Here is a 17,985-nt window from a genome sequence, read left to right as displayed (position 1 = left end):
GATTCCCCAACGGAACTGGAGTAATTGAAGAGATCTTTGAAGACCAGATTATGTCCAAGCAATGCTTTGTCACGGCTAATGGAAGCCACGCTGCCAAGGGATATATTCATTCGGTAGAAGAACCAGAAAGTAATGAACTATTCGCAGATGTCGGCAGAGCAGCTGATCAAAAAACGGTGGAAGATTTGGTAGAGGTAAGAATAGATGAAGAGAACCTGGATAAGTTCTTTTTTCTCGGTTCGTCGTTGTCCAGCACTGAGAGATTAGAGGTCTTGGAATTCCTGACCTCTAACATCGAAGTGTTCGCCTGGACGCCATACGATATGCCAGGCATCGATCCAAACTTCATCTGTCACCAACTCAATGTCCACCCATCCGCCAGAGCAATCATTCAGCGCACTCGCAGGTCAGCACTCCACCACGCCGAAATAGTGGCAGAAGAAGTAGGAAACCTGTTGGAGGTAGGAGCAATCAGAGAGGTACATTACCCCAGATGGATTTCCAACACAGTCGTGGTACCAAAAAGAATGGCAAATGGCGAGTCTGCGTCGACTATAAGACAGTCAACAAAGCATGCCCAAAGGACAGCTTCCCCCTACCACGGATAGATTAACTAGTAGACCTGATGGCGGGGCACAACAGACTTAGCTTTCTGGATGCGTACAGAGGCTACCATCAGATTACCATGTACAAACCAGACCAGGAGGTCACGTCCTTTACCACTCCAAGAGGACTGTATTGCTATAAGGTCATGCCCTTTGACCTAAAAAACGCAGGGGCAACATTCCAGAGAATGGTCACCAAGATGTTTGAGCCGTTGTTAGGCAGAACAATGGAGGCTTACATCGATGACATGGTGGTCAAGAGCAAGGATGAGAATGACCATCTAAGGGACCTAGGTGAGATGTTCCGGATTCTGAAGAAGCACAAGTTGCGCCTTAATGCATCCAAGTGCGCATTCGGTGTAGGATCTGGCAAATTCCTGGGCTTCCTAGTGACCAACAGGGGTATTGAGGTAGACCCATCCCAGATCAAAGCTATTCAGAATCTAGAGAGGCCTAACTCAGTAAAAGAAGTGCAGCATCTCACCGGCATGGCAGCTGCACTCAGCCGATTCATTAGCCGGTCGTCGGACAGACTACGACCATTCTTTCAAGCATTAAAAGCCAAGTTCAAATGGGATGAAGACTGCGACCGAGCTCTGGAAAGCTGGAAAGAATACATGTCTTCTTTACCATTACTAGTAACCCCAATACCTGGAGAAGAACTCTTCCTGTACTTGGCAGTTTCTCAGCACGCAATTAGTGCAGTATTGGTCTGCGCGAAAGGAATCCAACATCTGCCTATCTATTATGTCAGCAAGACATTGCTGGGTGCCGAAACAAGGTACTTACCACTGGAAAAACTGGCATTGGCCTTGATGATGGCCTCAAGAAAGTTATCACACTACTTTCATGCCCACACTATAATCGTCCTTACAGCTTTCCCATTAAAAGCTTTGTTTGAAAGGGCGAACTTTTCTGGGAGAATCTTGAAGTGGGCAGTAGAGTTGGGACAATTCGACATCAAGTTCCAACCCAGAACCGCGATAAAAGCCCAAGCTTTGGCAGACTTTGTCACAGAATTCACCCCAGCAAGCCATCATATCTGCCCAGTCGACCTGACTGATATAACCAAACCAGGGATAGAAGTTGACGCCGGAATAGCGCAACCCCTGGTGCAGGATATTCAGTCAGACCCCAAGGCAGACCAGAATAAAGAAAGCAAGGAAGAAGCGAACCAAGCAGGGCAGACAGCAAGCATGGACCTTGAAGAGAACACCAGCAACATTCTTGACCCCATGACATCATCTGAGCCCTCCACTTGCTGGAAGTTGTTCGTTGGTGAGATGTGGAAGCTCTTTGTGGATTCCAACCGGCATAGTGCAGGACTTGGCATAGTCCTCATCTCACCAGACGGCCTGGTTGTGGAGCAAGCAATCAACCTTGGCTTCCCAGCATCAAACAACGAAGCGGAGTATGAAGCACTTCTTACAGGACTCAAATCAGCGTTCTATATGAAGGCCACCGAATTAATGGTCTATAGTGACTCACCGCTGGTGGTAAACCAAATTTCTGGCGACTATGAAGCAAAGGACGACAGGATGGCGAAGTACCGAGAATTGGTCAGAACAGAGATCAAGAAATTTGAAGTAGTAAAGATAGAACAGATTGGCAGGGAGGAAAACAGCAGAGCAGACGAACTAGCAGGCTTTGCGTCAATGGCAGATACATCCATCCCTCACCCACTACTAATTGACTACCTACCAAGACCAAGCATTGAGGACCCCAAAGTATAAGAGGTATGTTGCGCCGAATTAGGCCCCTCATGGATGGATCTCATCATACTGTTCTTAAAAGACGGCGTCTTACCAAAAGACAAGAAAGAAGCCAACAAAATTAGAACAAAGTCGCAGCGATTTTGGCTCTCCCCATCTATGGCATTGTACAAAAAGTCATTTTCAGGACCTTATTTAAAGTGTGTACACCCCAGCAAAGTAGAAGCATTCTTGTTCGAAATACATGAAGGCGTGTACGGAAGCCACCAAGGAGGAAGGTCGTTAGCTTACAGAGCCATTTCGCAAGGATACTGGTGGCCATACATGCAAGCAGACTCAGAGAAGTACATGAAGAAATGCGAGAAATGTCAGAAGTTCGCACATCAAATACATCAGCCGGTTAGAGAACTCCTACCATTGACCAGCCCATGCCTTTTGCAATGTGGGGCTTGGACATAGTAGGACCACTGCCAACAGCACCCGGAAACAGGAAGTTCTTTCTCGCAGCAACGGACTACTTCGTAAAGTGGGTGGAAGCAGAAGCATTGGCATCAATCAAAGAAAAAGATGTGAAGAAGTTCGTCTGGCAGAATATCATTCCTCGATTCGGCATACCTAAAGCCCTAATATCAGACAACGGCACCCAGTTTGATGGCAGAATCTTTAGAGGCTTTTGTAAAGAATACAAGATAGAATTCTACAATTCTACACCAGCATATCCTCAAGCAAACGGCCAAGCAGAAGCATCAAACAAGGTTGTCTTGGATGGACTGAAGAAAAGGTTAGAGAAGGCAAAAGGCAAGTGGGCGGAGGAACTTCCTCATGTTTTATGGGCTTACCGCACCACACCTCGACGATCAACAGGAGAAACACCATTCTCCTTAGCCTACGGCATGGAAGTAGTAATCCCACTGGAAGTTGGCCTCCCCACAATTAGAAGCAAAAATTTTGATCCAGAATTGAATGGAGAAGCCATAGCATTGGAGCTCGACCTCACCGAAGAAAGAAGAGAAAGAGCACTAGTCCACATTGCCTCATATCAACAAGAGTTATCCAGGAAATACAACAAAACAGTGCATCCAAGGCAATTCAAGATCGGAGATTGGGTGCTGCGCAAAGTGATGGGAAACACCCTGGTGCTAGGAGATGGCAAGCTAGGACCAAATTGGGAAGGTCCTTACAAAGTGGTTGGGTTAGCAGGCAAAGGGGCATACCACCTAGAAGACAAGGACGGCAAAGCAATCCCTAGGCCATGGAACACTGCCAATCTCAAGTTATTTTATTTTTAGCTTTCCTCTTTCAAACATGTGTAATTTTTTTTTTCTTTCCTCAATAAAACAAGTCGATTCTTTTCAACATAGTTGTTTTCTGTAAAAGTTAGTTTTAATGAAGTTAGGAACATTGCAAACATTTTATTCTAAGCTGACTGGAAAAACCAACTTAGAGGTTGGCTGGATTAAACCAACACCCTTCCTAAGCCCAAGATAAGGATCCAGGCTGCAGGACGTTTAGTCGGAATAACCAAACACTTTACTTTAGGTTGGCTGGAAAAACAATCTAAAAGTTGGCTGGAAAAACCAACACCCTTCCTAAGCCCAGGATAAGGATCCAGGCTGCAGGACGTTTGGTCGGAATAACCAAACACTTCACTTTAGGTTGGCTGGAAAAACCAATCTAAAGGTTGGCTGGAAAAACCAACACCTTTCCTAAGCCCAGGATAAGGATCCAAGCTGCAGGACGTTTGGTAGGAATAACCAAACACTTTACGTTAGGTTGGCTGGAAAAACCAATCTAGAGGTTGGCTGGATTAAACCAACACTTGGTACTCTTTAGCCGAAGTAAGGACATCGGCTAAAAGAGTGGTTGGCTGGATTAAACCAACTCTTAGTACTCTTTAGCCAAAGTAAGGACATCGGCTAAAGAGTAGTTGACTGGATTAAACCAACTCTTAGTACTCTTTAGCCGAAGTAAGGACATCGGCTAAAAGAGTGGTTGGCTAGATTAAACCAACTTTTAGTACTCTTTAGCCGAAGTAAGGACATCGGCTAAAAGAGTGGTTGGCTGGATTAAACCAACTTTTAGTACTCTTTAGCCGAAGTAAGGACATTGGCTAAAGAATGGTTGGCTGGATTAAACCAACTCTTAGTACTCTTTAGCCGAAGTAAGGACATCGGCTAAAAGAGTGGTTGGCTAGTAAGCTCAGTCAGATTGCTCAGCTAAGACCAGAATAAAGTATCTCGGCCGAAAAATATTGTGTTTCGTTCAAGTTGTAGTTAAAAAGCAAGCACAAACAGGAAAGCAAACCGAGATAACAATTGGAACAAAAGAATTCATTGAAAAACTCATTACAAGTGCAAGCATACAGATCAAACCGGAATAAGTGTTGAATACAAAAGATGATTTTCATTGATTAAATTCAAAACAAGTACAAAGGAGGGGCCACAGCCCGGTTACAAAAGCAAAAAAAAAAAGAAGATACAAAATCAGTTAAAAAGATCATCTATTTCGGCGTCAAGATCAGCATCAATATCAACACGAAGCCCGGTTTCGGACAGTGGCACGGCCTCAGTTGAGAGCTCGGTGTCAGCTGGAGGTACGGTTTCAGTAGGTAACTCGCCGGTCAAGTATTCCACCAATGGCTCCAACCGAACTAATTGTTCATCAGGGTCACTGACAACCGGAGTATCCTTTGGCGCAGCTTCTTCTTCATCATCATATGAGTCCTCAAGAAACTGTTGTTGAAGAGAAGCAGCATATTCCGCCATAGAGCCTGGAATGAAGTATGCTGGAGCGTTGAAGACCTCAGTCCCTAAACGATGACTGAGCTGCTCTACAGCCGCCCTCCAACCGCATTTGAAGAAGAGATCCTTGGCAGCTTCACATTGTTTGATATAAAGGGCTTCGCCCTCCTTTAAACCCCAGAGCTCGGCGTCTTCTGCCTTCTTCTTCAGCTCCGTTATCTCGGCGTCCTTCTTACCTTCAAGCTTGACTAGCTCACGAAGGTACTTATCCTTCATCACAGCCAGGGCTTTCTGTTTGTCTGCGGCCGAGGTAACTAGTCCGGTCAGACGAGCTACCTCGACCTCTAGCTCGGCCGTTTTCTGGTAGAACTCCTTCAGTTCGATTGTTTTTGTTTCAACCTCTGCCATGGCTTGCCTCGCTGTGCTCCTGAGCTCCAATACCTTTTTATGCGCAATTTGGCCCATTTGCACGGCTTGACAAAAAAAAAAAAAAACTAATGACAAAACCGAACAGAAAGTGGTGATATTTAGAGAGACAAGAAGAACAACTTACCAGGATCATTGATTTCGTGGCCGAGCGGATGGCCTTTAGCTCGGTCAGGTTCTTATGGTGTTCCATGTCGGCTGGGAGGCACACACTCTTAGCAAGGTTGAAAACCATCAGATGGTCTTTTTCAGCGACAACTGAATTAGTGTCCTGAATATCACGATTCTGGAAAGTCAGTTTGGGTGCCCATTTGGAAGAGCTGGCTCGGTCGGCGTGCTTCGGTTGAGAGCTCGGTGGAGGGCTTGGTGGCAGAGTGGTTTCGTCTTCATCAACTAAGCGTTGTTTGGTCTGGGTAGTACAGGCGCTCTTAGTTCAGCGTGATGAGGAGGGTTGTTGTGATGGTAGGGCCACCACGGTTTCTTGTGTTTGGTTTGGTGGTGGTACCTCGGCCCTGTTTGTCTCGGTCAAGAGAGCCCTGACTCTGTTTCTCTTGGCCATTTCTTCTTCAGCAGTCAGTGGGATTAAGTTAATTTATGGCAAGGTTGGGTCCGGTTCGGGGGCGTCCTCCAACAAAAAGTCAGTTACTCTAGCTTTTCGGCGGCCGTTGTATCTGTATGTCGGTTCGAAATTTAGAAGTTTGGCCCAACTTCTTTCTGGAAAACATAGTGCGGCGCGGATAGTGTTCAGGTTGGGGTAACTGTACAAGGATTGAAGATGGGCTGAATCTGCATAAAGAAAACAAACTGTTAGTTCGGTTCAGGAACAGGTAACCGAAATAAAGCAAAGCATGCCAACAAACCGAAGTAATTATACTAGGTTCTCCTTTATTCCAGTTTATACTTCGGCCAGGGATCTGGGCTTGCTGGTCTTCAAAATTGCCAGACACCCAGAAAAAGTCATCATCATTCAAGTCTTTGTCCGGTGTGTCTTTTATTATTTTTTCTCGGCGACGGCGTATTCTAAGATAGTAAACCCAGCCGTCTTCTTTCGACCCTATGGAGTACTGGTGGAAGATTTCGACTAAACCGAGGTTAATGCCAGCTCGGCGGTTTAGCTCGGCTATGCCCATTATTATGCGGTATGAGTTGGTGGAAAGCTGGGTTGGGCATATTCTCATTTGCCTAAGGAATTCACAAATTAAGGGTTGGACTGGAAATCTTAGTCCAGTTTCTATTATTGATAAAAGGGTAAAGGGTACAAAGCCCTGGTTTCCCCAAGGTATAAAATCTTTTTTGGCTAAGGTTAGGTGGACATCGTCAGGGATGTTATAATCCCTTCAGAATTCGGCCATGCCACCTGGTGTTTCTACTAAAAACCTATATTTACCCATTTACTCCTAAGTTATGTATAAATTATACTTGGTGCTAGCTCGGTCGGAAAATGTTGCTGTGTAGCTCGGTTGAGCGATCAAAAGGAGTGCCTGGGCAACCTAAGTCTGCAAAGTGAAAAAACAGAAGTGTTAAGCACAGATCTTTAGACCATGCTACAAAGTAAAAACAAGTTAAGTCCTACTTCGGCTTTGTGAAATGTTGCAGGTCCTATCTCGGTTTCAGCAAGGTGCTTGGTAGCTCGGTTGGGGCAAGTGATTTGTTAGACCGGTTGAAATTCTAGGGGCAGCTTTCTTAGTTCGGTCTGAACTAAGAGTGCTGGTTTAGCCCCAAGATAGTTCGGTCGGAATTAAGGCCTTCAAAACACACTAAGTGCAGACTTAGTTCGGTTTGTTATCTCGGCTGAGATAAATCAAAAGATGGTTTTTTGACTTGTTAAAACTACTGGTACAAGTGTTGGTTCGGCCGAATGGTCTGGCTAGACTTACACATAGCATAAACAGTATCCTAGTTCGGTTGCATTATGATTTTGGATCGAAAACCAGTGTTATACAGGGTATTACATGTATTCGAGTGTTCTATTGCTAGGTTTTTCTAGAAACATACAAATCAAGTAGAAAGAAAACACACAAAACAAGATACAGTGGATTGAACAAATACGAAAACAAGAAAAATGAAACAGATTTATAATGCTTACCTGATGAAGATCGAATAGCCTAGAGAATGGGAACACACGGCAGTAGCAAAACACGAGCTTCACAGTTGCAAGGTTGAAGAACAGTGGAGGTTAGAAAAGAGAGAGAAGGAGATGAGTAGTGATTCGAAATAGCAAGGGTTTGTTTTGTGTAGATGAAAGGATGAAAAGGCGGGAACTGTTCAAAAAACACGAGGTACGAGGGCGGCGTGACAGCTACCTTCAGCCAATAAGAGCATGCCACGTGTCCATGAAATAAGAAGCATTTCAGTTGCTGTGATTGAAGAGACGTTTTGACCAGACAGGTACAACCCAGTGTGAATTTAGCTCGGCTGGAAAGGCTAAAAGGGTTTTTTACCCGGCTGGAAAGGCTAAATGATTTTAGCTCGGTTGGAATTCTGGAATTTTTTAGCTCGGCTGGTAACAGGTAATCCCTATCATGCTACGTAGATGGAATTAAGGGGAAATTGAGAGGGTAAATTATACTTATAAATTAGGCCGAGCTGGGTAATGGGCCGTTATGGGCCACGTTGCGAAGGACTAACTAAAAAGGCCATGAAGTTACTCCTGCCTAAGAGAGGTGTAAAGTTACTCCGGCCCAAGAGAGGTATAAAGTTACTCCGGTCCGAACGATTCTTGAGGTTACTTCGGTCTAAAGGAAGCTTTGAACATAGCCCGGTTGTCGTACTCAAAGTTAGCCCGGTCTTGGCTTATTAAGGTTATCTCAGCCAGAACCTTGCTGTTTGATAGCTCGGTCTGATCACACCATGGTTGGCGCCAAGAGAAACCTGGGTAAGAGCAATGAATGGAAGAGCCGAACTAAAGTTAGCTCGGTCTAGTCTGCGGCTTAGCATAAGCCATGCTTACCTCGGTCATAGTGGAATCCAACCATGGTAAAACCATCTCACTTGGTTTAAGCAGTGAGGAAGGTGTTGAAGGATAAGCATTATCTTTCAGGAGTACGAATCCTAGGAGGACTCTACATGGAGGAGTAAGAGCCTACTTGGATTGTGCCACACGGAACCTATAAAAGCTCACAAGCATCACCTATGGAGAGGTAACACACAACTTTGATACACAGAGCTTCTTGTCTTTGTCTATTTTTCTGACTTAGGCATCGGAGGGGTTTCCGACACACACCCGCCGGCTAGCTCACATTTGTGTTTTCAGGGAGTAAAGCGACGACGTTTGGAGGAGCGCAGACTTGATCAACAGGATTATACGAGAAGGTTTATTTCTTTCCCGTACATTCACCCATGAGCGAGATCTGTTCTATAAATTACAAATCTGAGCGAGATCTGGATGATGTACTCGATGATTTTGTGTATTACATATATATATATATATATCATATATCATAAAAACTTACAAATCTAAGCAATCGATTGAGCAAAATCTTCAAAATCGAAACTCAGTTCCAATATATGATCTACAACAAAATAGAGCAACAACAAAACATGCAAGATATCAGTTCCAATGTATACATTCTTCAAAATCTGGATTGACCAAAGGACCAAAATCGAAACTCACAAAAATCGAAAGAGATGAGAACCAAAATCAGAAGAAATCAGGGATTTGAGAGAGTGAGAGAGAGAGAGAAGGAGATGAAATATAGAACCTGATGGTTTTTTTTTTTTTTTACGATAGTGCCTGAGTTCAAAAATCAATATAAAAAATAAAATAATGTATAATTTGGGATTATCAGGGACCAATTAAAATTGTAGGTAAAAGTGATTGATCCTTTTACAACTAAATAAACTTATCTAAAAAATGTAATAACATGATTAAATATATATTTTTTAATTTTCTTCATTTTGTCCTTAAAAGTATTATTTTTACAGACAAATTATTTTTGTTCCTAAAAATTTCTCCCTAAAACCTTAATTTCTTATAGTAACGGGTTGGACCGTATATGATGTGAAAGATTAGATCGAGTGTGGAGAAGTCTGTGGAGGTTTGATCTGTTGATAATGATGAGTATGAGCTTATGGTTTCTGGTTTTGGGGTTGAAGAGTTGGGGTTTTTGGTTTATTTTTATTTTTTTTAATTTTTTTTGGTGTTTGGCACTCAAAATTTTTATTTTGGTGCCTATTTTTATTTTGAGCATACTATTCATAACAGAAATTGCGTGTCGTGAAAAGTAAAATATTTTTAACAGCAAACATATGTGCGTCGTGAAAAATATACCTTTTAACAACTGACTTTTTGTGCGTCATAAAAAGTATAATATTTTTAACAACTAATTTTTTGTGCGTCGTGAAATGTTCAATATTTTTAACAGCTGGTGTACGCGTGTCATGTATAGTTGATGTATTAACGGCATGTCATATGCACGTCGTAGAAAGTTATATTATTTACGACTAATAGTACAAGCCGTAAAAAAATTATCATTATTAGCATTCACGGCCTACGCAATAGACACGTCATGGTCAAAAAATTAATTACGACATGCAAAAAAAAACAAGTCATAAAAGTGAGAAACTACGACTTGCATTTATTATATGTCGTTAATGTGGAGCCGTAAAAACTCAGTTTTGTTGTAGTGTAATTAATCCAAAAAACAACTCCATATGGGTAAGTGACATAATCGAAGCCAATAGAAAGAACAAAGAGATTGCAACAAAAACCTGTTACTATGCACCTCTCTGATTTGGTAGAATATCCTAAACCCCACTCTCATCTATTCATATATAGAGAGAGTATATAAATGTTAATACACACACAAGACAATCAAATCAAAAAAGTGCTACTTTCATAATATTCTCACCTATTTCAACAACATTGAAAGCAAAAGGTAAGGGGAAAAAAAATATGGTGAGGAAGAGAAAAGTAGAGAAGGGGAAAAACGAGAAAGAAAACAACATTGATAGGCCACCAAGTCCAAAAAGGAAGTAGAGAACAATAGTGAGCCTTGAAATATGGTACCCCTGAGATAGCGAAGAATGCGAACCAAAACAGCCCAATGGGTAGAGCGAGGAGCAGAAATGAACTGACTAACCACATGACCAGCATAAGCAAAATCAGGGCGAGTGACAGTCAAATAAACTAAACAACCCACAAGCTTGCGATATAAAGTAGGATCATCCAGAGGGACACCATCAGTAGAATTAAGCTTCACATTAAGCTCAATAAGTGTATCAAAAACCTTAGTATCGGTAAGACCAGCACGGTGAATAACTTCATTAGCATACTTAGCCTGAGACAAAAAATAGCCCTTTGGAGAAAAAGCAACCTCAATACCAAGAAAATACTATAACGGACCCAAATCTTTCATTTCAAAGGTGCGAAAGAGATGCTGCTTGACCTCAGAGATAGCAAAAGAGTCAGAGCCAGTGATGATCATATCATCCACATAGAGTAAGAGAGCAACAAAACCAGCCGATGTATGTCTCAGAAATAAAGCAGAGTCGGAAATAGAAGAATAAAACCCAAGCTCGGTAACAGCAGTCTGAAAACGATCATACCAAGCACGAGGAGACTGCTTCAGATCATACAAAGCACGCCGAAGACGACAAACTTGGCCAGAGGAATGGGGAAGACCAAGGGGAGGACGCATGTAGACCTCCTCAGTGAGATAACCGTTAAGAAAAGCATTCTTAACGTCCATCTGATAGAGAGGCCAATGTCGAACAGCAGTAACAGAAATCAAGGTACGAACAGTAGTCATCTTGGCAACAGGTGCAAAGGTCTCCCCATAATCAATACCATACTCCTGTGAGAAACCCTTGGCAACCAAACGAGCTTTGTAGCGCTCGAGAGAACCATCAAAATGAGTCTTGACTTTATAAACCCATCTGCAACCAACGAGATTCTTGCCAGCAGGCAAAGGAACTAACTCCCAAGTGTTAGTCTTCTGTAAGGCAAACAACTCATCCTCTATAGCTTGAACCCAATTAGGATCCTAACAGGCCTCCGTGTAAGATTGTGGTTCTGAAAAAGAATGAATAACAGACAAAAAAGTACGATAGGAAGCAGAAAAACATGTATTAGACCAACCCAACCTCTTTGGAGGACGACACTCACGAGTAGGATATCGGTGTGTAGCAGGATCAGAGCCATCAGAAGCAGAAGGAGCAGCAACATGAGTAGAGACAACTGGTGGTGGGGGAGCCTGACGACGAGAATAGACTAACAACGAAGGAGGAGAAGAAGCTGAAGGAGGAGAAGGAGCCATAGGTGACGTAGATGGAGAAGTACGAATAGACTCAACAGGAACAGTGGAGATGTACTCATCAAACGGGACCTCAGAAGGAAAGGGATCAATGTGAACCAAATCCTCTTTGGAAACTGCAGCAGTGAGAGGGAGAAGCTAAAAGTAAGACAGACGTTCGAGAAAGGCAACATGACGGGAGACATAAAGGCGACGAGAGACAAGATCGTAACAGCGATAGTCTTTTTGAGTAAGACTGTAACCCAAAAAGACATAGAGGACAAACCAAGCACTAAGTTTGGTCCTATCTTCGCGAGGAAGAAGGACAAAACAGGCAAACCCAAACGCACAAAGAAGGGAGTAGTTAGGAATGTGGGAGAACAAAGCCTCATAAGGAGACCGACCAGAAAGAAGGGGAGTAGGCATGCGGTTGAGAAGAAAAACAGCAGTAAGAACTACCTTCCCCCAGAATGGAGCCAGAACTGAGGCAGAGAGAAGGAGAGACCTAGCTGTCTCAAGGAGATGACGGTGTTTACGCTCGGCTCGACCATTTTGGGCAGGTGTATCTGTACAGGAAGTTTGATGAATGGTACCCAAATTGGCCAAATGCTCACAAAACTCATTTTTAAAATATTCCCCACCTAAGTCAGACCGTAACACTTTAATAGTAGACCCAAATTGAGTAATAATCATAGACTGAAAGGTACGGTATATCTGATAGAAATCAGACTTATGAGTCATAAGATAAACCTAAGTGTAACATGTGCAATCATCAACAAATGACACATAGTATGCAGAAACCCCCTTGGTGAGAACAGGAGAAAGACCCCAGACATCAATATAAACTAAAGAAAACGGTGTAGCAGATATAGAAGTACTGTTACGGAAAGCTAAGGCTGTCATTTTGGCAAGTTTACAGCCCCGACACTCGGTAAGTTGACTAGGAGAAACTTTACCCAATATACCTAACTAAGCTAAAGATCGTAAGCGGTCAGCAGACAAATGCCCTAATCTGGAATGCCACAAATAGAAAGGACTGGACAAAGAATCTAACTGAAAAAAAGAAAAGGCAATTGGAGAGGTAGTCATAGGCAGATGCAAGCTCTCCACCACATAAAGGTCTCCAACTCTATGGCCAGTCCCAATCTGCTGCTTGGACATCCGATCCTACACAGAACAGATAGAAGAAGAAAAGATAACATCAAAACCAGAGACATCAAGTTGACTAATAGATAATAAACTGACAGATAATTGAGAAACATATAAGACAGACGGAATAGTGACTGCAGACATAGCAGACGGTAGAACAGAACCAACAGATATAACTGACATACCAAGCCTATTAGCAGCATTAACAGTAATAAGAAAGGGAGGGGGAATACAATTTTGAAGTAAAGAGAGATGAGGAGTCATATGATGAGAGGCACCAGAGTCAAAAAGCCAGACAGACGAAGAAATACCTGAAGAAGACCCAAGCAAACCTGAATGAAGAGAGGAAACAACTAAAGCAGACAGGGATGGCTGGGAGGTAGACAGTATATGCTGAAGTTGGCTAATTTGAGTACTTAAGGAAGCCAAGTCAGGATTAGGAGCCGGAGCACAGACAGTGTATGCAATCAGAAACTGAGGAGAAATTAGAGGTGGAGCTCGGAACTGTGTCGGAGATTGCTGAGAAGACGGAGCATGCATACGTCTCTTCTTAGGACACTGATATTTCCAATGTCCCATCTGATGGCAGAAGGCACACTCATTCGAAGCCAGAGACATCATAATAATAAATAGAAAATTGAGGGGTTTAAAATAGAGCAAAATAGGGGTTCAGATGTAATAAACCAAAAATATAACCAAAGTATAACCAGAGATCAAATTCATGAACAGACTGAAGAAGAACCAGAGAGAGAAGATCAGTTATCGAAGCATAGTGACCACTTCGAACCGATAGGTCGACCAGATGGATCACCAAAGACGACCAGCTATCGTCGGAGAAGAGAAGATCAGCTATCGTCGGCGAGAGCAGACCTTCGCATGAGGCACGAAAGAGGCAGAGACAAACGACCAGAGTCCTCTCGACTCAAATGAACTGCGGCGAGGGTTTGTGCGACTTAGACGGGTTACGAAGATGGTTCACAACCGGCACCCAGATCCCAGATGTGTCGCGATGAAACAGACAAATCAAGAACCCAAAGAACCAGAGAGAGGAGAACCCGGTTCTCGAATCAGATGACCTTCGATGAACCAAATGGGTCTCGCGAGCCTAACAAAGCATAGGCTTGACTTTAGGATAACTAGGGAGTTCGATCAAGTCTAGAAAACAGAGTCGAACTAGAAATCAGAACCAAAAAGGATTTCACGATGGCTGCTGGGGTTTGAAACCTAGCTCTGATACCATGTAAGATTCCAGAAACCTTGCTCTATATATTCAATTGTGTATTCGTTACAATCAGACCTTAGAATATATATAGCCCTAACTCCTGAACCAAAAAGCAAATACAAATACAATACGATCATGACTCTAATAGGACTCTAATATAATCATGCCTCGAATAGGACTCTAAGTTAATTTGTAAGACTTACAATATATTTCACAATATATTCTCACACGGAGAGCTCACAAACGCTACGTCGGTGTGCAGTAGAGGCCGTCAGGACGGTGGGTGGCGAAGATCAAAGATACCATTCAAAAGATTAGGGTATGGTTGGGAACATTCGACACCACTGAGGAAGCAGCAAGGGCCTATGATGAGGCAGCTTGCTTGCTTCGTAGATCCAACACACGTACCAATTTTTGGCCTTGTTCGCCATCTTCCAATTCCTCTCCTGCTCTCCTCTCAAAAATCACAAACCTTCTTCTCCATAGGCTCAAAGCTCGAAACGATGCTAGTAGTAATGCTTCTTTAACTTTCAATTCTTGTTCTTCGCACGCTAACCAAATATTATAGAGTTAGGAAGACAAGCAATTTGATAATTTCTTCAACAACATGCCCAATATTAGGACTACTACTACTACTATTACTACTACTAATTCCATAAATGAAGAAAATGGAATTAACAATTCTAGTATCAACACCACTACTACTTGTACTAGTGATAGTTGCTTGATCAATGCAAGTATTGAATCAAACGAATTCAAGGTATTGGGAGATAATAAATGTACTGGTATTGATCATCATCAACAAGCGAGTGTTGATAAGCGCGAAATGGGAGGAGAAGACATCGATGTTGGGATTGTGGATTTTCATTTTGTGGATGATATTAGATCTTCTTGTTGCTATTATTTGCCATTTGAGATTGCGGAAGAGATGGTGGAGGACCAGGAGAGTTATGGTGGAGAAGAGAAGGAGCCATCTGGGCTAACCGAAGCTATGAAGACGATGAAGTATAAGCGTAAATTCTCGACCTCTCCTTATGCATTCAATGGGATATCAGAGTGTTTGAAACTCAAACTTGGATCAGAAAATAGAGAGTGGAGTGAAGTAAAGTTGTCCAACTTGGACATGAATGTAGTGACAATGATCTAGATCAAGAGACAAAGAATGAGGAAGAAAATGGAGGCGATTCATGAGTGGTGGTACAAGAAGAGGAGGGAAGCCAATAGAATTCAACTGAAATGGTTCTTTTCTTCTATTTCTTCTTCTTCAAGTAAGGAAGGTGGTGAATGGTCATTATGGAGCTCTCTTGATCTCCCTCCTATTGCTATATTATTTAGTGGATAAAATGGTATAGTCCTAAATTAGTTGTTTTTCCCATTAGTTCTTTGACAATTTTTATGGTATCCTAGGTGTGACTTGCTGATTTGCATCAAGCAACAAATGAGATGTAATTTTAATTTTCATACCGATTTTTTTTTTAATATATTAGTGATGACATTTCTTAAGCCAGTCGAAAACAATAATAAATTCTGATTATAGTGACTATAATTCAATTTTAAATGTACATCATCTTTTAAAACCGGCTTGTAAAGGAAAGTACCTAAGAAACTTATATTCATATGGACAAGCCAACTGTTAATTGATGATTGTAGCATAACCTATGCAAGTATGGATTCTGTGGGTTGTGGCTTTGCGGTTTGAGCCTATAAACTAGATTATAATACCTGCTAGGGGAGTGAAGCGCTACCATTGGGTCAATGTCAATAGAGTAGGTTGTTGTGAACGTCCACTACAAAATGTAGTGGCATGTTATGATCCCACATAATTATTCTTCACTATTTATTCCGCTTATGCATAATTATTTTGGCCCATTGGGATATAACAACTTATTCAAGATAACTTTTTACAATTAAAAAATGTCCTCTTCGTCCAACAAAAGAAGATGTCCTGACTCTTCTTGCCAGTACAATAAAGAGTGGACGATCAATAATAAACAAAAGAATGGGAAATTTGGAAAATGTACCTTTCAGCAATCGTGCAAACAAGGTTTGGTTTTAAGCGATGATCTACAAATTCCTCAAATGTCTGCACCTTTTCCTATCAGATACTATCCATTTCTGTCTTACAACACAACAAATTCAAATCAAAAAATCTTAAGCATACTCGTACCGAGTTTTGAAACCTTGAAAGAGATTCAATGTTCAAGCAGTAATGCTCCAATGGGTTTTGTCCTATGCCATTTATCACAGAGTTAATTACATCAAGACTCTTTTAACTATTAGTTGGTCCCTTCAACTAATAAAAATGAATCACTTCCATGGTTTCACACTCTAGAAGGGGGCATTTTTACGGTTTTCCAATGTATGGATTTATACATGAGGGGTAGAGCGATATTCACTGATAGTTGAACAGTCTTGGTATTATTAACCTATAATTAACCCTTTATCATAAATCATGTCTATTGATATGAATGCATACACAGACATGTTTCTTTTTAAGTATATTATATACATGTCATGGGGTAGAATTTAATGTACATCTCTACTTCGTAGTGATAAAACAAAACAATGCACATCATATATGGATATATTTTCTTATCACTATGCAATTTTTGAAGTTCATGTTATCCATAACAAGGAACAAAGGCTAAGAAGTTCAAAAAATTGGAAACCCAATTCCCAAATTGATCATTGTACACCTTCTTCTCTAACCCAGTTCTCAGTTCAAGTTCGCAATTGATTACACAGGAATTTCAAAGTGAATGGGAACAAACAAACAAACAAACAAAAAGGTCAAACCAAGTTCAAGTTAGCCCCATGTGTTTGTCACGCATTCTATCGAACATCATAAATGCAACAACTTACAGTTCGTTGCAATGATTTGAACTAAAAAGTTCAAACGCATTCAATTTCGTTTTAACTAATCAATTAGAACCCAATTATTAGCCGTCCCATAAAGAAACACAAAAAGAAGAAGAAAAACAATGCACAAGCAATAAAGCTGCGTTCACCATTTTTTTTTCTTTCCCTGTATGGTTTCTTACCAACTAGTTGAAATTAGACGAGACCATAAAATTCAACGCCTTTGAGGAACTGTCCAGAAGCAATTGAAATTAATTTTGGGCATATTGTTATGGGCCCGAAGCAGTTTCTTTGTGGGCTTCTGGCCAACGCCGACGCTTTTCTTTGGATCTTCTCTCTTCTCCCTCGCTCAATAAAAAAAAAAATAAAATAAAAAATAAAAAAATTCAGTGTAATGGTGATACCAATGATATAGGATCACCAATGCATAATAAACTCTATAGGTGGAGGGTGAACCCCTACTTTTTAGATGCCACATATGAATAGGAGGGTAAATGATAAGATATTATTGGACAATGATACTAATAATGTGATATTTGCATTAAAAAAAAAATTACAAAAAGGTAAGTGACCTAACACTTTTAGGTCCTGTTTATTTATCGGATATAAAGGCCCAATATAAGTGTGGGACCTGATATAATATGAGGTGGATCCCACATATTTTTTTATCTCCCTATAGCTCGTGTTTGGTTGGTCCGAATATAGGGAGTTCAGATAGTATATGATGTAAAAGGGGATATGTAATACCAGTCCCATGGTATTGTATATCCCCACCGTCGGATATAACTTATCTTTCATCCAGAAGTCAAAAATAATCACTCTCTTTTTATCTCATCATAGATCCTATCTTAACCAAACATAGTATAAATGACCCCATAGTATATATATTTCATCTCACATCTTACAACATATTATATCCTATTTTTATTTTTAAGTATTACATATCCTCCTTAAACCTTTATATGCAATCCAAACAATCAAATGGGACCTTAGTGAATACTAACGTCTTAAGTGATCCAACACCTTTAGAGGAAGTAT

General features: G+C 41.4%; 1 pseudogene; it reads left to right on the top strand.

Moving 5' to 3' along the window:
- The first annotated feature begins 14,695 nt into the window (after nt 1–14,695).
- On the top strand, nt 14,696–15,430 carry LOC145823027 (uncharacterized; annotated as a pseudogene).
- The last annotated feature ends 2,555 nt before the right edge of the window (nt 15,431–17,985 follow it).

The sequence above is a fragment of the Camellia sinensis genome, chromosome 1 (assembly GCF_055761805.1).
Source record: "Camellia sinensis isolate YWXY chromosome 1, ASM5576180v1, whole genome shotgun sequence".
Classification (NCBI taxonomy): Eukaryota; Viridiplantae; Streptophyta; class Magnoliopsida; order Ericales; family Theaceae; genus Camellia; species Camellia sinensis.
The sequence above is the reverse complement of the archived record's forward strand: the minus strand, read 5'-3'. Positions and strand labels throughout refer to the sequence as shown.